Source organism: Triticum dicoccoides, chromosome 2A, assembly GCF_002162155.2.
Source record: "Triticum dicoccoides isolate Atlit2015 ecotype Zavitan chromosome 2A, WEW_v2.0, whole genome shotgun sequence".
NCBI lineage: Eukaryota > Viridiplantae > Streptophyta > Magnoliopsida > Poales > Poaceae > Triticum > Triticum dicoccoides.
In genome coordinates this window covers 157,651,711-157,675,008 of record NC_041382.1, presented here as the reverse complement: position 1 = coordinate 157,675,008, position 23,298 = coordinate 157,651,711, and positions in this window count along the sequence as shown.

Sequence of the window (23,298 nt, the reverse complement as noted above, 5' to 3'; positions counted from 1 at the left end):
TTTTCCGGGGGCTCATGTTCTACTATGGCCTGAATTTCCATGATCTGGCCCCGAATTTTGTCCTCAACATCTTGGCATTTATCGTCGTGTGCGAGGCTTTATTCCGCATCCGCCCCCATTTCGGCCTATGGCTCAAGACTTTCAATGTCAAGCCGAAGGTGGTGCGCGGCACCCAAGCGGAGTGCGGAGGCGCCATGGTGGGAAAGATGCCCAACGTCCTATGGTTCGAGGGCTCCTTCGTGGAATCCCTAAAGGGGTGGCAGTCGGGGTGGTTTTACATCACCGAGCCGCGCGACCCTGAATGGGTCGCAGCCCCCGAGTTCCGATCCGGACCCCCTATGCGGCTCGCCTCCTAGAAAGAGACGGTCCTATCGTGGGGTAAAAAAGGAGAGCTGACCGGACTCCAAACATGCATCCAAACCCTGGTGGACAGGATCCTCAAACTTGTCAACGTAGTCCAGGTTATGCTCATCCGTCGGATCCTCCCGTGTCAACAACGGGCTTTCAACCTGTGGGAGTTCGACCCGGCGCGGCACTGAACTCTGGGCAGGCTCTTCGACACGACATACGAAGATGCCTGGAAGGTGCTTTTCAAGGGTGTCGAGGCCCCCGCATCCGCTACCGAGGATCGCGGATTCAGCACGCAGCGTCACGCTCGTGCGGTAAGCTGTTTTAACCTTTTACAGGGCATTAGTTTTTCATAGTTTTACTCCATGCGGGATCGAAGTCCCCTTACCTTTGACAGGATTGGCAGGAGACGTCTGGACAGATCAACTGTCCGACTCCTTTGCCAGAAGGCCCAGCGGACGCTCGCTTGGCGAAGCTGCTGGTTCCGGCACCTTACGTGGTGCCGGAGAAGAAGTCCAAGAAGAAGGCCACGGGGACTCGAAAGAGTGCCCGGCGCCAGGAGGTGTCGGATTCACCATCCGACGACTCCAAGGCGCACTCCTCCCATGAAGACGAGGAGGAGGAAGAAGAGACCTCTCCCCCCTAGTGGGGGGAGAGAAGAAAAGGAAGGCCGCCCAAACCGGGGAGGCCGAAGGGTCCAAGAGGGGAAAACCCCTCCTCTGGACTACTCCACCAACGCCGACAACGGCGAAGAGGAGTGGCCGCACAGGGCCAAGCCCCTGGAAAAATCGTAAGTATCCAGATACCAGAGTGATTCATAGTATTCCCGCATTGCACAGCTTTTCCTTACGTCGAACATGATTGTGCAGTCCGCCCAAGGCCGGGCTCGACGAGTCGTCGAGCGGCTCCCTTGACTCGTCGGATGTGAATTCGCTTCCGACGGCTTCCTCCCCCCACCCTACGGACGGCGCCGAGGTGGCGTCCCAACAGGTTCCAAGCCAGGAGGAGGTGGTCCTGGAGGCGCCGCAAGGCAACCTCCTGGACTCCAGGCGTAAAGGGGATAGAACCCCCAAGGGCTCCAAGTCTGGACTTGAGCCGGACACCGCGCCGAAACCTTCAATGGTTCTGGACTCCGGTAGGCAGCCTCCTTCCAAGAGGAGCAAGCCTACCGAGCCAGTGACCTCCGTCCAACCGGAGGCACCGGACAATTTGCTGGAGATGCTTAACGGCGCCTCCATCGACGAGGAGCACTACACTATTATGAGTGTGGTGATCCAGAAGGTTCGGTCCGCCAAGAGCGGACTGACTGAAGCCTGTGCCAGCCTTCTAACAGGCTTTGAGGTAAGTAAAGAATATGTAAAAATATTACCGCACAGACAGTAGCCCCTGATGCTCTATTCGGTGTTCGAAAAGAAAAGCCGAATAGAGGATCTAATAATCGCAGGAGTCTAACATAATCGAGCCAATATGCGTATGCAGGCTTCGCTGCTGGCCTCCACCGCACTGACTACGGAGGTGGATACGCTGAAGCAGAACCTCGAGCGGTCCGAGCAAGAGCTCGGCCTAGCCAAGCAGCAACTCGAGGAGAACGAAGGTAAGAAATACCTATTGAAATATGTGAAAGGTGCAATTGCAAAAAGTGACAGGATTAACGCGGCTATTATAGGGGCCACAACTGAGGTGGCGACCCTTAAGCAAGTGTTGTCCGAAGCCGAAAAGAGGGCGGCCACGGAGCGCGCCGAGCGGGAGAAGCATGAGACGCAGGTTGGCGAGGTGCGGCAAGAGCTCCGGGCTCTCATGAAAAACATGAGAGTTTGGAGCTTAACTCGAAGACGCGAGAGTCTGAGCTTGCGGCGGCCATTGAAGATGCCAAGTCTGCCAAGGCCGAAGCCCAGAAGGCCCTCCAGGAGGTTGAGGCAATAAAAAAGATAGCGACGGTTAAGGCATTCTTTATGCAAAGCAAGCACGTAGAGGTGAATTACTTGTCACTTACCCGAATCCAGAGCTCTCCAGGAGCATTCATAGACTTGCCCCAAAGCGTGTCGGATGCCACCGCCTTCTACCGAGCCGAGGAGGGAAGCTCGACGAAGAAGGTGTTCTGGTCTCAGTATGCTGAGGCCGAACACCCGATGCCCTTAAGCGACTAGCTGAAACAGCTGGTCAAGCTCCATAAGGTGGCCGAACAGGCCATGAAGGGCCTCATAGTCTGGTTGTGGCCTGGAGAGGCCATGCCTGGGAGCTACTTCGGGCTGGTGAGGCGGCTGGTGGAGGCCTGTTCAAGGCTCGAAGTCATCAAGTGCTCCGTATGCATCGAGGGTGCCCGTAGGGCGCTTGCCCGTGCGAAGGTGCATTGGAGCAAGCTGGATGCTGAGAAGCTTTTGAAGGACGGGCCACCGCCGGGCAAGGAGCATCGCAAGCCCGAGATGTATTATGAGGGCGTTCCAAAGGGTGCCCGCCTTGTGGCGGATGAATGTTCCATGAATGTAATTTTTCAGGGAACTCGCTCGTTTTGTCCTGTGCGCTGAAAACTTGTTCATGTGCGCTAAGCAATGCTTTTTGAATTTAAAATATTACCTTCTGTGCGGCCGGTTTATCAAATTTGAGATATGGCGAGTCGTTGGCTTCTGCCCCCATGGCACGAGTGCTGGGGTGTTCGCGATAAACATGAGCACTCTCTTTCCCATTCTTGGGTCCTTCGAGGGAGGCGCTCAACACAACGAACAAGGCAATCAGACTATAATGCTTGAACACTCTCACTTAACCATAGAATTCTATAATTTTAAATTTTGGCGAAGCCCCTAGTGTTCGGAAGACCGAGTTCGAGGCGCTATCCACGCCTAGGCCGGACAAAGCCGACTCCTCGCTCTAAGCGGCATAAGTCTTTGGGGACTCGAAAACCTCTCGAACAGCAACCAGCTCTCGCCTCATCATGAAGGTCAGTTTTAGCTTTCTCTACTGAGGTTCTTAGCCCAGCTCAACTGGGGCACAATCGCAGTAGTTCTCCTAGTGCTACCTTAGCTGATATAACAAAACGTAAGGTACCAAAACATAGGAGCCAGGCAAACCCAACTATTGACCCAAGACATGATTCGGAGCCGGTGCATATAATGCTATAAGTTTGGGGTGCCGCACTTGTGAAAGTGTTCGGACTTCTCACACCATGTTGTGGGGTACTTAAGCCCCTGGAGTATTGGCTGTACCAAAGTGTACGGGTGCAACATGTCATTAATGAACATATATTCGTAAAAAAGAGGTAATGCAATAATAGACGGAAGCTATGCATTGTTTATTTAAAAAAGCTGCGATCAAAGGAGAACAATAAAATAGTGCGATAAGCAAAAGATGGGACTATCAAATATGTCCTTTCCAGGGGCGAGATGCGGAATGTTATGCGAAACAGGTATACTGCTTGTTATAGAGACCACCTTAGAGTTCCCTAGTGTGGCGTAGCTTTCTTCTTCCCTGGTTGTATCGTTTGTGTGGCAATTGTACTGCCGGACAAGCCTTCTGAAGAATGGAGTCCTGAAATAAGAGAAAATTAAGAAATCGGCAGCCCCTAGTGCGGTTTAAGGCGCGTTTCGGGCGTGCCGTGATGGTGCCCCTCCCCCTGTGCCCATGGTATTTCTAGAGTGTAGTTATGTACGCGCAACACTGGTTTCGCAAGTTCACGAGGGCTGGGGTTGGGGCCGCATTGCTACGCTTGCTCGGAACGTGCCAGGCGGTCTTGTTGTAGGTTACTCCGGGCGCGCTTGACGGTGTCCGGACGTTTAATGGCCGGACTGGAGAATTTCCTTGAGAGGCTGCTTTGTACTTCCGCTGCGATAGACGCCGTATGCTCCTCCGTTCAGAGAGAGCGTTCGGTGTTTCCATTGACCGTGATGACGCCTCGAGGGCCTGGCATCTTGAGTTTGAGGCATGCGTAGTGCGGCACCACATTGAACTTGGCAAATGCAGTTCGCCCGAGCAGTGCGTGATAGCCACTGCGGAACGGGACTATGTTGAAGATTAACTCCTCGCTTCGGAAATTATCCGGAGATCCGAAGACCACTTCAAGTGTAACTGAGCCTATACAGTTGGCTTCTACACCTGGTATCACACCTTTAAAGGTCGTTCTGGTGGGTTGAATCCTCGAGGGATCGATGCCCATTTTCCGCACTTTATCCTGATAAAGCAGGTTCAGGCTGCTGCCGCCATCCATAAGGACTCTGGTGAGGTGAAATCCATCAATAATTGGGTCTAGAACCAATGCGGCGAATCTGCCATGACGGGTGCTAGTGGGGTGGTCCCTTCGATCAAAAGTGATCGGGCAGGAAGACCATGGGTTGAACTTTGGGGCGACTGGCTCCATCGCGTATACATCCCTTAGCACACGCTTCCGCTCCCTCTTGGGGATGTGGGTTGCGTATATCATGTTCACCGTTCGCACTTGTGGGGGAAAACCTTTCTGTCCGCTGTTGTTCGGCGGTCGGGCTCCTCCTCGTCATCGCTATGCAGCCCCTTGTCTCTGCTTTCGGCATTTAACTTGCCTGCCTGCTTGAACACCCAACAATCCTTGTTGGTGTGATTGGATGGTTTTTCGGGGGTGCCATGTATCTGGCATGAGCGGTCGAGTATTCGGTCCAAACTGGACAGGCCATGAGTATTTCTTTTGAATGGCTTTTTCCACTGACTAGGTTTAGAGCCTTTGAATCCGGCATTAACTGCCGTATCCTCAGCATTGTCGTCGTTAACGTGGCGTTTTTGCTTGTTGCGACACGACCTGCCACTGCTGTCCTTGGTATTCGATACCAGGGCTCTTGGTCATGTTATTGCTGTGAGCTAGCCAGCTGTCTTCTCCCATGCAAAAGCGGGTCATAAGTGTCATGAGGGCTGCCATAGATTTCGGCTTTTCCTGTCCTAGGTGCCGTGCAAGCCACTCGTCGCGGATGTTATGCTTGAGGGCTGCTAGGGCCTCTGTGTCCAGATAGTCGACGATTTGATTTTTCTTGGTTAGGAACCGTGTCCAGAATTGTCTGGCCGATTCCTCTAGCTGCTGAATTATGTGGCTTAGGTCATCGGTGTCTGGTGGTCGCACATAAGTGCCCTGGAAATTGTCGAGGAATGTGGCTTCCAGGTCCTCCCAACAACCAATTGATTCTGCTGGCAAGCTGTTAAACCAATGTCGAGCTGGTCCTTTAAGCTTGAGTGGGAGGTATTTGATGGCGTGTAGGTCAACACCACGGGTCATGTGGATATGAAGGAGATAGTCCTCGATCCATACCGCAGGATCTGTTGTGCCATCATATGATTAGATGTTCATGGGTTTGAAACCCTCGGGGATTTGATGATCCATTACTTCATCTGTGAAGCATAGTGGGTCTGCGGCGCCTCTTTACTGGGCTATATCACGACACAACTCAAACGAGCTTTGTCTACTATGTTCGGCCCGGCCGGATTTACTATATCCGGCGAGACAAGTACCGTCTCATGTTGTGGGGCACCCATGTGATCCGTAGATCGATCTTGCTTGCCTTGCCTTGTCCTCCAATATGTCTCGCAGGTCTGGCGCATTTTCCCATGCCTTGGTATTTTTTGAGCGGCACCGAGGTGCGGCTTGAGTGGAGGGCCGAGAGGCCTTTCTATCATTGCCACGGGGTGGCCGGTCGGCCGCATCATGCGCTGGTGATTTAGGTGCTTCCTCCTCTAATTGGGGTAGCAACCTGTGCTTTGGGTGGCTCTTGGAGGGGTGTTCGAGTTCATACTCTTCGGCCGCAAGGACTTCAGTCCATCTTTTGGCTAGCAAATCTTGATCGGCTCTAAGTTGGTGCTGTTTTTTCTTGAGGCTGCTCGCCGTGGCCATAAGCCTGCGTTTGAAACACTCTTGATCGACGGGATCCTCCGGCACGACAAACTCGTCGTCGTCGAAGCTTGCCTCGTCTTCGGAGGGAGGCATATAATTATCGTCCTCGACCTCTGTGTCTGCCGCTCTCTCATGAGGGTTGGCTTCTCTATCCTCCTGTGCTGAATCTTGCCGGAGGTGGTTGTCTTCGGCACTGTCCGGGGTGTTATTATCCCCCGTGCCGGAATCACCGGTTTTGTTTTGGCGGGATTTAGAGCGGCGCCGCTGACGCCGGCGCTTAGGCTGCTTCTTGGAGGGGTCATCCTCCGCTGTTCCATCGCCATTGCCTTCTTTTGGGGTGTCCACCATGTATATATCATATGACGATGTGGCTTTCCAGTGCCCTATAGGCGCTGGTTCTTGATCATCTCCTGCATGGGCATCCATACCGTCGATGTCTTCGGAGTCGAACTCGAGCATGTCGGTTAAATAATCGACAGTGGCTACGAAGTGGGTGGTGGGTGGGCTTTGAATTTCTTCATCATCCGCATCCCAACCTTGCCGACCATAGTCCGGCCAGGGCTCTCCTAACAAAGAGAGAGACTTTAGTGAATTCAGAATATCGTCGAAGGGCGAGTGCTGAAAGATGTCCGCGGCGGTGAACTCCATGATCAGCGCCCAATCGGGTTCAATCGGTCGGGGCGCGGAGGGCTCGGAGTCCAGAGAGGAGTCCGGCTCCTTGGAGTCACGTGCTTCGCAGAGAATAGGGCTGGTGTTCGGCTTGATCGCCATAGAGATTGCAGCCCCCGAGGCGGTGTCTAACCACCCATCCTCGGTTGGTGTGATCAGCTCCGAGCTAGGGGTCGGAGCGGACACAGGTGCGGCCTCCAGGGCACTGTTCGGCGGCAGAGCTAAATCATGCTCATCGTGACAGTGCGGCGCGCTCGGCTGTGGCTCGAATCCGTCGAAGATCAAGTCTCCGCGGATGTCGGCCATGTAGTTCAAACTTCCAAATCTGACCTGATGGCCAGGGGCGGAGCTTTCGATCTGCTCCAAATGACCAAGCGAATTGGCCCGCAGTGCAAAGCCGCCGAATACGAAGATCTGTCCGGGGAGAAAAGTCTCACCCTGGATCGCATCGTTGTTGATGATCGGAGAAGCCATCGGGCCTAAAAGCGACGACACAGAGGAACTCTCAATGAAAGCACCAATGTCGGTGTCAAAACCGGCAGATCTCGAGTAGGGGGTCCCGAACTGTGCGTCTAGGTCGGATGGTAACATGAGGCAGGGGACACGATGTTTTACCCAGGTTCGGATCCTCTTGATGGAGGTAAAACCCTACGTCCTGCTTAATTAATATTGATGATATGGGTAGTACAAGAGTAGATCTACCACGAGATCAGAGAGGCTAAACCCTAAAAGCTAGCCTATGGTATGATTGTTGTTCGTCCTACGGACTAAAACTCTCCAGCTTATATAGACACCGGAGAGGGCTAGGGTTACACAGAGTCGGTTACAATGGTAGGAGATCTACATATCCATATCGCCAAGCTTGCCTTCCACGCCAAGGAAAGTCCCTTCCGGACATGGGACGAAGTCTTCAATCTTGTATCTTCATAGTACAGGAGTCCGGCCGAAGGTATAGTCCGGCTATCCGGACACCCTCTAATCCAGGACTCCCTCATTCACCATCGTCAAGAAGCTCGCGGACGACCTTAACGTACGCCTCCAGCCCATGCGCCCAGGCTCTACGATGCATGCCACCGTCAACGGACTCTATGGTGACACCCTCTTCGACGCACTGGTGGCCCTGCGACTGGCCGCCGTTGCGCCGGAGAATGTCCACCTCGAGGTCGCACTCGCCGCGCAATGCCTGGCGTAGCAAGACACCATCGACGTAATCACCCATGTCTACGCGCAAAATCGTCCACAAGGACTACTACATGCAAGAGGAGGACGAGAGGATGCTGGCCTTCTTGGACCGCAGGGCAACCTTGGACGGCATTGTTCAGAAGCACGTTGAGCTTGCCGCCAACGCCGCTGCTCCTCACACATCGGTTGGTGTCCCGGTGCACTAGCGCGTGAGGATGTCGTTGATGGATCCGTATGTATCTTTATCTTTCTATCAAATCCATGTAGTAGTATATGGTACTACTAGTAATTATCTTACCTTTCGCATCAACTTCATAATTTTCGTACGTACTCCATGCATGAACCGCGCCAGAACCAAACTTCTCATTACTCCAGGGAAAATTGTTATTTCTATCTATCGGTCGCGCCATGGAGCAGAACCAAATTTTACAAGTTACAAGTTCAAAAGGAAAAGTCTATTGTGTTCGCGTCGCACCCCCACATGGTTGGTCCGGCACGCCGCTCAAGGGGGAATGCATGTTGTGTTGCATTTTCACTTACAAGTGGGACCGTAGTTGAGCAAACTGACTATCGGCAAACCCCCACCCCGCCCACCTCGCGATGGCTGAGAAAATAGGAGGGAGAAGAGATGGATGTAACACGGACTCCAAGAAATTTGGTGTCGGATGGGACTCGTGTGGGTGGCGTGTGCCGTACTGCTAGACATGAATGCTAGTTATGGCCAATGCCACCCCACTATATTGAGGTGCTGGTTATGGAGAACAAATTTCCTGGAGTCCGTGCTCAGCCCTCCTCTATCTCTCTTCTCAGCCAGCCAGCAGACACGCGGAGCCCATCGTCTGTTTGCTCATATGCAGTCCCACATGTCAGTGAAAACACAAGAGGACCCACTGAACCTGCACATCTTTCACCTCGACGTGCTGGTGATGAAAAACAAATCCAATAAAGATCTTTGGTGGCCGCTTTTGGTGTTACTCAAGAGTAGTAAGATTCTATTTACAGTTTAACCCAAGATGCACATCATGTGGCTTCAACTACCACTTTATTTTCTTGCATGACACGGCCTGGATGTTAGATGTCACACGTGTCGGCCAAAGGAGGAAGAACTCGACCAAATCTTCGGTTGTGCTCTCGGATTAGACTAGTTGTACTAACTTAAAATTTTATTGTGTAGAATGGATGCAAGTTTTGGTATTTGGAAGAAGAGTACAACGATATATTGATAGAGCGCAATTTAGTAGATGTTCTAGCACTTTTAGCTAGCATAGAGGCTAGAGATGAGACTAGTGCACTTGTTGATAGAATAGAGGCTAGACACGTCTACTTCTTTACACTCGAAGAAGAAAGAATCACGCAAGATCGAGCCTCCGCAGATCAACAATGGATGCATCAAGAAGGCACTAATCCAACTTACAGGAGCAGTTCTGGAAGTTGGATATCTTCTAAAATGCATTCTTGTGGTTCTTGTTTTCTTTGGTCTTACTTTTATAGTCAAAATTTTGGTGATGTATTTCCATGTACCTAAAAATCAATGATGAAAAAAAGATATGTGTTTGCAAAGAAAAATGTACACAGCCGGGATGTGTCCGCGCGTTCGGGGCACGGCCGCCGCATCCGAGAAATCTCCCGGACATGACCCCATTGCCCTACCCAAACGGATAGAATCCGGGCAAAATGGAGATCCGTTCGGGGTCGTGCGTTGGGGTTGGCCTTACAAGTGGGACCGCAGTTGAGGAAATTGACTATCGGCAAACCACCACCTCGCCCACCGCGCGATGGCTGAGTTAGAGAAACGACGAGGTTGAAGAGATTGTTGTAGCACGGACTCCAAGAAATATGGTGTCAGATGGAAGTCGTGTTGGTGGCGTGTGCCATACTCTTGGTACTCTTGGACGTGAATGCTTGTTCTGGCCCATGCCACCCTACTACTCCTACTACTTATAGTACTAGTAGTAGTAGTATCGAGGATTCGAGGTGCTGGTTACATACAGCGAACACATTAACATATGGCTCACCTCACACTGTGGCCAAATTTCCTGGAGGCTATGCTAGGTTAAAAAGTGTTCTTTGTGAGGATGGGTGGCTGGTCTCAAGTTTAAAACTTGTTGTATTGCGTACATAGACATAGAGATAGTGCAGCATGTCAAGCTAGTACAAATAGTGTACTATTGTTGATTGGCCTCATCCGATAACCTATTGCAATGCACGTACAATTATGTATTCAGAAAATATTTTTTTGCCTCGTCGCAGCACCCACTCAGAGAAGCGACTCGAAAGCCATTCATAAATTTAGTAAGTTTATCACAGGCATATCATTTTATTACATACAACAGGTCATCAACCCACAACGACAACGAGGAAACATTATAAATACTAAATTTTTCATCACACAAAAAATAACAAGCAATGAAATGAACTTCAACTCAACCAATCCGCGGTGTTGGAAACGCTTGCTTTGAACCACAAGAGATTCTCTGGGAAGAGCCAGCTACTGTCAATCTCGAGACCAACGCGGGACTGATCATCCAGGCTGAAGCGGCCTACTATATCACGACCAGGGTAGGGAACCACCGCAATGTCCGACGTATAGATGCAGTTGCTTCTCATAAATGGTAGTAACGTTGTGTCAATAATAGTTGGATCGCCTTTCACCATCATTGGATAGTTTTGTCCAAGGAAGAGCGAGTTTTCTCCAAGACTATCAATACTGTACCAGGGAGAAGGTGTTGGCTCTAGCACACTAGTATCCATCCCGAATACCCTGCAACGGGTGTTGGAATAGGTCCGGAGAGGGCGACCATGGGAGGGAACACCTTCTACCTCAGTAGTAATAATCATAGTGCACTGTATACAGACAAGAAGAGGTGATCCATCGGAATTAGTTGCCAGGCACCACTGAGTATATAAGTTCTGCTCGTGATCATCACCATCGTCATCTCCCCCTTGGTTATAAAATTTTTCAAGTATAGGTGGTGGAATGTTCACAGGACCTTGGAAACACAAGAAGAAGGTTAATTAGTAAAGGGAAACTTGCTAACGCGCATGCATGTGGATGAAACAATTATTATTACGGTGGAAAACAAACGTACCGAAACTACGAGGATCCCATGCAAAAACAGTGCCACGAGTGGTGGCAGCAAACACAAGACCCTCATATTGAATTGCATCACAGTACTCATCCGTGTACATAAACTGATTTTTGAGCAATATCCATCCAGTCGAACCATGAAGGACGGCAACAAGCTTGTCGAAGATAGCAACAACTTGATAGTTCTTGTAATTCCAAGAGCGGTCGGGAACTCGACAAATTGCTATCTTCCGTAGACCACAGTCACCATGATCGTATTTGAACGTACGTAGATCATCTGTGTGCTCAACCTCATGGCACTCGGAGATTTTTGGAACTGGAATCCGCTGACGAGTGTACACATTCTCAAGTTCCCACTCGTAATTGTACTCAATATAAACAACACAATCTCCATTTGCGCTAGCCCAGGCCTTACCCTGAAGCGATGGCATATTGACATCACATGTATCGTTATCAAGCGGCATCAACTTGCACAAGGAGAGGCCTCCGTCGTCCGCGCCCATGCGAACAGGCTTATAGCGAAGAAGATAGGGGATATCAAACCACTCCTGGACCCTTGGGTTCCTTGTAATGATGTTATTAGTTGAGTCGAGAATGGGCTTGAACGAACCTGCCATGCTAGCCGAGGTGATGACGTTGCACCGATCAATGAGTTCCCCACCATGTCATCTTTCAGATCAGGGCAAGAATAAGAGGGTCATTTCTGGCTTGTTCCCTCCATGGAGAAGACGATCGAACAATGGCAGAAGGAAGGGTGAAGGCAAATGGAGGAGGGAGGAAGAGCGCGTGACAGCAGTTCCAAATCGAGAGGGAAAGGCGAAGAGTCGCTGGACGGTTGCCAGTTTGCCATGGTACACGAAGAGGCGCCCGGCCTACACGTCCTTTCGGAAATTGTACAAAAGTACTCGCCGTCGTCTCACTGACATGTTGGAACAAAACCACAGGTCAACGAAACATGGTGTGTAATTTCTCGTGCAAAATGCAATCTGGCCGCGTTGGCCTGAGGTGCCGCATTAGTTATCGACCTTTATTTTTTTTAATGGCGTGCCATTCAGTTTTGAAGCACGACTAACTGGTACTATTTGTCGAGAAAATATAAACTACTCTACCACTACTCCACCTCTAGTACTAGTAGTATAAACAGATATATAGGCTGGAGCTTCATAGCTTTCTTGCTAAGGGCTGCCCACTTGCTTCTCACACTATCACCCTCTCTCCAGATCTAAAAAAGACGGCCTCTCTGTCCCTGCTCACTAGTGGTCACAGATCCGCCGGGGAAGAAAAGGAAGTGCAGTGTTGACGCACTCGTCGGCGGCGAGTGAGGTCACACACTGATGACAAGGCCGTCCTCTCAGACCTAGCGCCCGCACGGGATGGCCTTCGTCCCCAAGCTCACTACCGTAGTATGTGTGGAGGACGACGACCACGAGCGAAGGAACTTCCCGCCGACCCTCAGGTATGCTACCTCTTTTCGAACCATACCCTTGTTCTATTGCCCCATCTCCCACGTCGCTGCATGTGGATCTTTTTTCACTCCACCATCTGCCCAATTTCCTATCCTCTGCTCTGCTGGTCATGCAGACGAACACCTTAATTTGCACTATTAAAGGAAACCCTACTTCATGCAGACTAATCCATGTCCTGGTTGAATAAGGAAAGGAAGGGAGACTATACTATCCAAGAGAGTAGGCATCGAACCCGCATCTAGGTTGAAAAGGGGAAAATCGGTAGCTAAGGAATGAGTCTCGTGTCTCTTGGTTGAAGAAGGGTAGAAAGGCATGACAACGCAATAGAGAATGACCAGGTCGATCGGTTTATTGTCCTCACATAGGAAAATCATGGCTAAAGAGAACAAAAATGGGACGTAATCCACATATGCTGCCTGGATATTTGTTGCTCTGGGCAACCATACCTCCCTCACCACTCTATGCACCCATGGAGGTACATCGTACTAGTGCGCCCACTGTCTGAATGGGTCTCCCATGCTCTTATTGCCACTTTTTTGCTATTAGTATAACGCCAGCGATAAAGTGAACCAATGCTACTGCTAAAGTGATGCCACATTTAACTAATGTCGCACTCAGTCTAATGCCACCGATAAATTTAAGCAATGAATTTAATGTCTGGGGTTATTTCAGGGTTAGCTGTTGATTGTGGATGTATTAAAAAAATTCAGCTAAGGCATTCTAATGTTGTTGCACAGCCGGTATAGCAATGATGAAACTTGTTACTACCTTCAGATTTTTGCACTATTAATGTTTATAGATTACATACCTCACTTTCATGAGATAAGTCAATGTTTTTGTACAATGTCACCTAAATGCCAAGGCGCTGATGTCATTCTATTTTGGTTAAACTGCACAAAAAATTATGAAGACAAGAGGAAAGGTCAAGAGTGGGCACCTCCTCCTTTGGCTATTGTATTGATTCATTCGATCAAGTTTTTATGTTTGATCGATTATCAAGATTGGGATAGCAATTTTTCATGTACACTCGAGTTTGAAATGATATTTACCTTGAAGGTACATGGTTTGCAATTTTTTAATACTGTCATTAGTTAATAATGCTAGTTACCTTCAGACTTTTATATTTGGTTTAATGCTCTTGCACAACTAGTATACCAATGCTGAAACTTATTACCTTTACATTTTGTATTGTTAATTCTTATAGAAATCTTCCAGTGCTAGAGCTTGTGGAAATATGTTCAGTAAAACCATTGTACTATATCCTGTAATAAAATAACTACTCTACTGTTGCACTAGCCACTGGATTAGTGTATATTTGTACTATTTGAATGGTGTTGCATTAGCGTTTGGACATATATAAAGTGTGTCAAGCTTTCCTAGATATGTGCTCAAGAAAACTACTACCTATTTTTTCTAAATACTGGACGTTTGGGTACTTTAAAGTGAACTGCGAAAACATCTTATATTAAGGAATAGAGGGTGTAGAGTTCACTCAAATTATCTCGGTAAAGCTAGTCACACCTTTGTTAAAATTAATGTTCATTATGTTATCGGAGGAGGTCTGTATGTTTGTCTCTAATGCCTGTATACTAAATACCTGACATCATAATGTAATGTTAAGTCATTTCCTTTTGTACAGTGTCACTCAATTGTCAAGGCGATGATGGCATTTTATTTTAGTTGAACTTCACAAAATATGCTTAAAAGAAGAGGAAAGTCAGGAATCGATCATCCTTTCAGAAAGAACTATATATGTCTTTCTGACATCAGCCGCTATTGCCTTATTTATTCCTTCAAACAGGTGGTTAGAAACAGTCTTGCTACCTTTTCCCATTAAGAAATTGGAACGCTTATATTTGTGAGTCTATGCTTCTGTCGTGGTTCTAAGTCTGACGGTAGAATGGGGGGTAGGAATGTAGAGGCAAGATCCTAACTATGGAGGAGTTGTACACGCGAGTTTTACAAGTTCAGGCCCTTCTTAGAGGAAGTAACAGCCCTACATCTCGGAGCCCGGAGGCGGTCGACTGGATTATATGCGTGTGTGTTACAGAGGGTGCGAACCCTTGTCCCTGAGGAGGGGTGGCTTATATAGAGTTTGCCAAACCCCTCCTGCCCTCAGTTACAAAGGGTTTAAGGTACATAAAGATGGAGACGTTACTGGTAACGCCTACAATAAAGATACATAATGACCATTAAAGCTATGACTTAATTCCCGACCGTTGCAGAGTGGAGTGGCTCTAGATCTTCTAGTAGTTGAGTGAATATCTATACGGTCGAGTGTCTTCAGGATTGTCGAGTGGAACATAACTTCATGGTCGAGTGGATGATGATTTTTCTTCGAATGCTTCTGGTTCTTTTAGAGATGTCCTTGGGGAGGGTATCTTGGACAGATCCATGACCCTACCCTAGGTACATAGCTTCATCATTAGCCCCCGAATGGATCAGGGTATGAGTGAGGAAGGAGTTGAGAACACTTCTGACTCATTTTTCGTGCTATGAGTACATCTTGTTCTGGATCAATGAACTGAGATGACGACACCAACTTCTTTTTTAGTCGCCTTGATCCATTCTTAGTTTTTGTCGAGTGAACTTTTACTGAAGAGTTTCGAGTGATGATGTGGAGGATGTATTCCGTCTGACAAGTTGTTCTGCTGTCCGTGGATTTTGCAGGATTCAAATTTTGGGAAGCGTGCCAGGCGGGCAAGGCCACGGTAATTGGGACGGATTAGGCGGGTCGCCTCGATCTCCGCACCACCTTTTTTTCCATGTATCGCGCGCGTGACTGTTGCGGGATTTGATAAGATCGTCCGGGCCAACAAGTCAGTCACTCGGAAGGGTCCTTATAAAAGGCACCGGACCGGGATTTTGAACAGTGCGCCCTCATTCTCCTTCTTCCTCCTCAGATTTCTCCGCCGCACCTACTTCTGCTCTCAGTGTCGAAACCCAGCTTGGACTCGATTCGCTGCCATGGGGAAGGAGAAGACGGTGGTGTTAGAGCATGCAAAGAAGGCGACGGCGAAGGCAAAGGGGAAGAGGACCAGCCGGGGTGGATCCTCGTCATGGTCCGGCCTGCCGCCTGGCTGGATCCAGGGCGACTGGATCCGCTCGACGATCAGCCAAGATGACATCGATGATATGGTTGAGGGGGGGACTGATCCCTCACCAATTGGCGCGGCTCCCGGGGAACGAGACCGAGCCGCAGCCGCAGGAGGGTGAGTGCGTCCTCCTTGCCACTCATGTCGACCGCGGGTTTTCTTTGCCTCCCCACCCTTTATTTCGTGGTTTCTTGAACTTCTTCGGGGCTCAACTCCACCACTTCACTCCAAACACCATCGTGTACCTTGCTGCTTTCGTGTCCATGTGCGAGAATTTCTTGGGCTGTCGACCGCACTGGGGTCTCTTCAAGCACATATTGACATGTCGCTCCCAGACGGTCAAGAAGGCCAACCCAAGTGACGAGAGGACGCACGTGATACAGATGTGCGGGGGCCTTGGAATCCAAATGAGGAACATGAGCACCTTCCCAGCTATGGTCCTTCCGACTCGTTCCGAGGCTGGCAGTCGACCTGGTTTTACTGCAAGGACCAGCCAACCACAGGTCAGTCGACTGGACTTCCCCCCTTTTCAATGGCTCGAGTGGAGAAGCCCTCCTCCTTGAGAGTGATCCCGGAAGAGAAGGCGCAGGTGAAGGTGTTGGTCGAGCGGGTCGTCCAACTTGTCTACGACGGAGTGACTGGTATGGACCTGCTGGAGGTCTTCCTCAGTCGACGCATCCAATCACTCCAAGCCCGTGACCATCCGATGTGGATGTACTCGGGACTCGAGGATTCCACTCGGATCCACCCGGAGGATGTTAGCGAGGACACAGTGGAGAAGTGGCTGAGAGGTATTACCGGCAACAAGGATAATCCCCGGGGGTCCAGGAGGGTGGTTGCTACCTCTTGAGCTTGTGTTGGATTTCCCCGAAGAGGAAAGGATGATGCAGCAGAGTAGCGTAAGTATTTCCCTTAGTTTTTGAGAACCATGGTATCAATCCAGTAGGAGGCCATGCTCAAGTCCCTCATACCTGCACAAAACGATAGCTACTTGCAACCAACACGATTAGGGGTTGTCAATCCCTTCACGGTCACTTACGAGAGTGAGATCTGATAGATATAATTTTTTTGGTATTTTTGGTATAGAGATGCAAAGTGAAAAGTAAAAGGCAAAGTAAAAAAGCAAAGCAAGATTAAAGTGATGGAGATTGATATGATGAGAATAGACCCGGGGGCCATAGGTTTCACTAGTGTCTTCTCTCAAGAGCATAAGTATTCTACAGTGGGTGAACAAATTACTGTTGAGCAATTGACAGAATGGAGCATAGTTATGAGAATATCTAGGCATGATCATGTATATAGGCATCAGGTCCGTGAAAAGTAGACCGAAACGATTTTGCATCTACTACTATTACTCCACTCATCGACCGCTATCTAGCATGCATCTAGAGTATTAAGTTAAAACAGAGTAACACTTTAAGCAAGATGACATGATGTAGAGAGATAAATTCATGCAATATGAAATAAACCCCATCTTGTTATCCTCGATGGCAACGATGCAATACGTGCCTTGCTGCCCCTTCTGTCAGTGGGAAAGGACACCGCAAGATCGAACCCAAAGCTAAGCACTTCTCCCATGGTAAGAAAAACCAATCTAGTAGGCCAAACCAAACTGATAATTTGAAGAGACTTGCAAAGATAACCAATCATACATAAAAGAATTCAGAGAAGATTCAAATATTATTCATAGATAGACTTGATCATAAACCCACAATTCATCGTTCTCAACAAACACACCGCAAAAAAGAAGAAGATTACATCGAATAGATCTCCACAAGAGAGGGGGAGAACTTTGTATTGAGATTCAGAAAGAGAGAAGAAGCCATCTAGCTAATAACTATGGACCCGAAGGTCTGAGGTAAACTACTCACACTTCATCGGAGGGGCTATGATGATGTAGAAGCCCTCCGTGATGACGGCCCTCTCCGGCGGAGCTATGGAACAAGCCCCAAGATGGGATCTCGTGGATACAGAAAGTTGCGGCGGTGGAATTAGGTTTTTGGCTCCTTATCTATTCGTTTGGGGGTACGTAGGTATATATAGGAGGAAGAAGTACGTCGGTGGAGCTTCGGTGGGCCCACGAGGGTGGGGGCGCGCCTAGGGGTATAGGGCGCGCCCCCCTACCTCGTGCCCACCTCGAAACTTCCTTGGCGTAGGGTCCAAGTCTCCTGGGTCATATTCAGGAAGAAAATCTCATTCCAGAAAGGTTTATTCCATTTGGACTCCATTTGATATTCCGTTTCTTCGAAACACTGAAATAGGCAAAAAAATAACAATTCTGGGCTGGGCCTCTGGTTAATAGGTTAGTCCCAAAATTAATGTAAAAGTGGAAAATAAAGCACAATATAGTCCAAAATAGTAGATAATATAGCATGGAGCAATCAAAAATTATAGATACGTTGGAGACGTATCAGGCATCCCCAAGCTTAATTCCTGCTCATCCTCGAGTAGGTAAATGATAAAAAGAGAATTTTTGATGCGGAGTGCTACTTGGCATAATTTCAATGCAAATCTTCTTAATTGTGGTATGAATATTCAGATTAGGAAGATTCAAGACAAAAGTTCATATTGACATAGAGAATAATAATACTTCAAGCAAACCAACAAAGCAATTATGTTTTCTTAAATTAACATGGCCAAAGAAAGTTCATCCCTACAAATTCATATAGTTTACTCATGCTCCATTTTCGTCACACAAGAATGCTCTCATCATGCACAACCCCGATGACAAGCCAAGCAATTTTTTTATACCTTAATAATTTCAAACTCATAAACTTTCACGCAATACATGAGCATGAGCCATGGATATAGCACTATGGGTGGAATAGAATATAATGATGGGGGTTATGTGGAGAAGACAAAAAGGAGAAAGTCTCACATCAACGAGGCTAATCAATGGGCTATGGAGATGCCCATCGATTGATGTTAATGCAAGGAGTAGGAATTGCCATGCAACGGATGCACTAGAGCTATAAATGTATGAAAGCTCAACAAAAGAAACTAAGTGTGTGTGCATCCAACTTGCTTGCTCACGAAGACCTAGGGCACTTGAGGAGGCCCATTGTTGGAATATACAAGCCAAGTTCTATAATAAAAATTCCCACTAGTATATGAAAGTGATAACTCAAGAGACTCTCTATATGAAGAACATGGTGCTACTTTGAAGCACAAGTGTTGAAAAAAGGATAGTAGCATTTCCCCTTTTTATTTATTTTCTTTTTTTGGGCCTTCTTTTTTTTCTTTGGCCTTTCTCTTTTTTTTGGGGATAATGCTCTATTGAATGATGATCATCACACTTCTATTTATTTACAACTCAATGATTATAACTCGATACTAGAACAAAGTATGACTCTATATGGATGCCTCCGGCGGTGTACCGGGATATGCAATGAATCAAGAGTGACAAGTATGAAAAAATTATGAATGGTGGCTCTGCCACAAATACTTTGTCAACTACATGATCATGCTAACCAATATGACAATGATGAATGTGTCGTGATAAACTGGATGGTGGAAAGTTGCATGGCAATATATCTCAGAATGGCTATGGAAATGCCATAATAGGTAGGTATGGTGGCTGTTTTGAGGAAGATATAAGGAGGTTTATGTGTGAAAGAGCGTATCATATCACGGGGTTTGGATGCACCGGTGAAGTTTGCACCAACTCTCGATGTGAGAAAGGGCAATGCACGGTACCATAGAGGCTAGCAATGATGGAAGGGTGAGAGTGCGTATAATCCATGGACTCAACATTAGTCATAAAGAACTCATATACTTATTGCAAAAATCTACAAGCCATCAAAAACCAAAGTATTACGCGCATGCTCCTAGGGGGATAGATTGGTAGGAAAATACCATCGCTCGTCCCCGACCGCCACTCATAAGGAGGACATTCAAATAACACCTCATGTTTCAAATTTGTTGCATAACGTTTACCATACGTGCATGCTACGGGACTTGCAAACTTTAACTCAAGCACTTCTCAAATTCACAATTACTCTACTAGCATGACTTTGATATTACTACCTCCATATCTCAAAACCATTATCAAGCATCCAACTTTTCTTAGTATTCAACACACTCAAAAGAAAGTTTCACAAATCTTGAATACCAAGCATGTTATTATTAAGCAAATTACCATGCTATTAAGACTCTCAAAATAATTTAAGTGAAGCATGAGAGATCAATAGTTTCTTTAAAACAAATCCACCACCGTGCTTTCAAAGATCTAAGCGAAGCACATAGAGCAAAATTATAGCGCTCAAAAGATATAAGTGAAGCACAAAGAGCAAAACTACTTAGCTCAAAAAGATCTAAGTGAAGCACATAGAGTATTCTATCAAATTCTAATTCATGTATCACTAGTATAAAAAGGGTCAAACGTGAAGCACATTAGTGCCGGTTTGTATTTGAGCCAGCACTAATGTATACATTAGTGCCGGTTCCAACGGCTAGCTGGGCCGCTTTCATTAGTACTGGTTTGTGGCGAACCTTTAGCACTGGTTCGTGCCACGAACCGGTACTAATGAGAGTGGTGGCAGGATGTTGTCAGACTGGGGCCCCTCCAGCCCCTTTAGTACCGGTTCTTGGCACGAACTGGTACTAAAGGTCGTCCTACATAAACCCTTCGTCCACCCGAGCTCGCTCTGTTCTTCCCCTTTCCCCTCTCCTATCTCTGTTCTTCCCCTCTTCCTCTCGAGCTCATCACACATTTTGCCCAAAATTTGTCAAGATTTGAAGGCCCCCATCCATTCAAATGATCACAAAGGTTAGCAACTTTGTCCTTTCATCTCTCATTGCTAGATTAGCTCTTGCAATGCTTTATATAGTGATTAATTTGTGAGTTTAGTAATTTGGGAGGATATATATATATATATATATATATATATATATATATATATATATATATATATATATATGTGCTAGTATTTGATTTATATGCAATTTGAGGTCAAAAATAACACTTAGTTTGCATATGTAGGTGTGGTTTACTAAGTGCCTTCTAAATCTCCGTCGTAACCACCGTCGATCGCCCGCACCGTCCCGTCGCCGGCACCACCTTGTGGTGAGCCTCTTGTTCATGAAATTTTATATAAAAATTGATGTTTGTGTGATTTGGATATATAGTTACTCGTATAATTATCTTACCCGTACGTTGTTTGTTATACATATAGTGCCATGGTTTTGATATCCGTCCCCGTCGGCCCTCGTCCTTGTTATGATTCGGATGTGGTATATATATTCTCTTTTAAAACTAGTTGCATTTCGTGTTTATGACAAATTATGCCCATCAAGTTGACATAGAATTTTTTTCTAGGAGGTATGTGAACCGGAAATTCCAACCGACCCTATTGTCTAGAGGTTAAATTTAGTTGAAAGAGAAAACGAGTACTTGAAAGAAAAATTGAAAAGAATTGAGGGGGAGAAGATGGAATTGGAGTTGCATGTTGCCGATGTCGTCGATGATCACAAGATCAAGATGGAGAAAATGCGCTTGAAGATTAGAAAGATTAGAAAATATGCCATCGATAGTGAGGCTTGGTATCATTATGCTGTTGGATCCATTGTTACCTTAGTTGCGATCTTGATCGCATTTGTTGTTGCATTTAAATGCTTTAGCTAGAGAGTTACTCGTTTGTTGCATTTAAGTGTTGTATGAACTTTATGTATGAACTTGTATTAATTTGGTCTATTCAGTGTTGTGTAATGAAGATGAGCCGGCAATGGATGTACGATGACCGATGCTCTCCCCAGTTCATTGAGGGCGTGCATACTTTTCTGCTTGCGGCTGAGGCAAACAAGCGGGCGGATGGTTTTATGCCTTGTCCATGTGCTGGCTGTAAGAATGGTCACAATTACTCTACGTCAAGAACCATTCACGTCCACCTGTTTAAGTCCGGTTTCATGCCCCACTATAATGTTTGGACCAAGCACGGAGAAAGAGGGGTTATGATGGAAGACAATGAAGAAGAAGAGGACGACAGCTATCCTGGCCATGGGTTCCCTGAATACGATGATACAACAATGGGGGAAGAAGCTGAGCCGGTAATGCGGGAAGAAGCTGAGCCGGCAATGCGGGAAGAAGCTGAAGAAGAGGCATCAGATGAGCCCGTTGATGATCTAGGTCGGGCCATTGCCGATGCAAAGAGAAACTGCGCAAGTGATTTGGAGAAGAAGAAGTTGCAGCGCATGTTAGAGGATCACAAAAAATTGTTGTACCCGAATTGCGTAGGTGACAAGAAAAAGCTTGGCACCACACTAGAATTGCTACAATGGAAGGCAGAGAATGGTGTATCTGACAAGGGATTTGGAAAGTTGCTGGTAATGATAAAGGATATGCTTCCAAAGGACAACGAATTGCCCGAGAGTACATACGAAGCAAAGAAGGTTGTCTGCCCTCTAGGGTTAGAGGTGTAGAAGATACATGCATGCCCTAATGATTGCATCCTCTACCATGGTGAGTACGAGGATTTGAACGCTTGCCCGGTATGTGGTGCATTGCGCTATAAGATCAGCCGCGATGGCCCTGGTGATGTCGAGGGAGAGCGCCCCAGTCAGAAGATTATGAAAAGTTTGATGAAATTGCTCCATTCACAGTGAATATTGACCCGAGCATCCTATTAAATGATGAAGATTTTCCATGGTTACGGCGCAAAGGGACACACGCGAAGAAAAAGTTTCACACCCAAAGATCTGGGATGTGATCGGCTTCACTATCATCACTTTCTTCTGTGTTTCACACCCAGAAGGGAATCTCCGTAATAGTTAGGGTAGTTAATTGTGTGTTTTGGCATTTGAAATGCGAAGAAATTTTATGTGCAAACAAATTCTTTCATGCCTTTACTGATTTTTAAAGTTAAGTTATGCACAAACTAGTGATTCACACTAATTTCAAATAATTCAAAATTTAAACTATTCAAATTTGAAAACTACGGGCACTAATAGAAAGTTTGTAATTTTTTGTACCTAAAGCAAAAATATTCACAAAGAAACTCTAAATACACAAAAAAACAACTCAAAAATAAATAAAGCAAAAAAATAAAAAAAAGCCCGCCTACTAGGCCAGAGCGGCCTGCATACGACTAGAAACCCAACCTGTTGTTGGGCCAGGATGCAGGCCCGCAAAGGCCCAGTAGACCAACAGGGCAGCACAGAACATGTAGGCCCAGTAGGCCTGCTTTGGAGAGGAGCTCGAGAGAGCTACCGCACGGGGGTTTATAAACCAGTGCGGTCGCCCCTCGGCTAGCGAGGTGGGTCTAAACTTGCGCACCGCACCTGCACCAGCGCACCCCCTTTAGTACTGGTTCGTGGCACCAACCGGTACTAAAGGGGGCCTTTAGTACCGGTTGGAGCCACCAACCGGTACTAAAGGGGGTGCGGTTCCCGGCGCTTGGCCTGGCCAAAACAGGCCTTTAGTACTGGTTGGTGGCTCCAACCGGTACTAAAGGTGCCTTCTATATATACAACACTTACGAAAATTTGATTCTCCCTCTGTTTCTTCCTCTGTTTCCCCATTGAAGCACCGCCCGCGCGCCCCGATCGATCGACGTCGTCGCCGTCGCCGCCCCCGTCGTCGTCGCCGCCCCCGTCCCCGTCGCCGCCCTCGTCTCC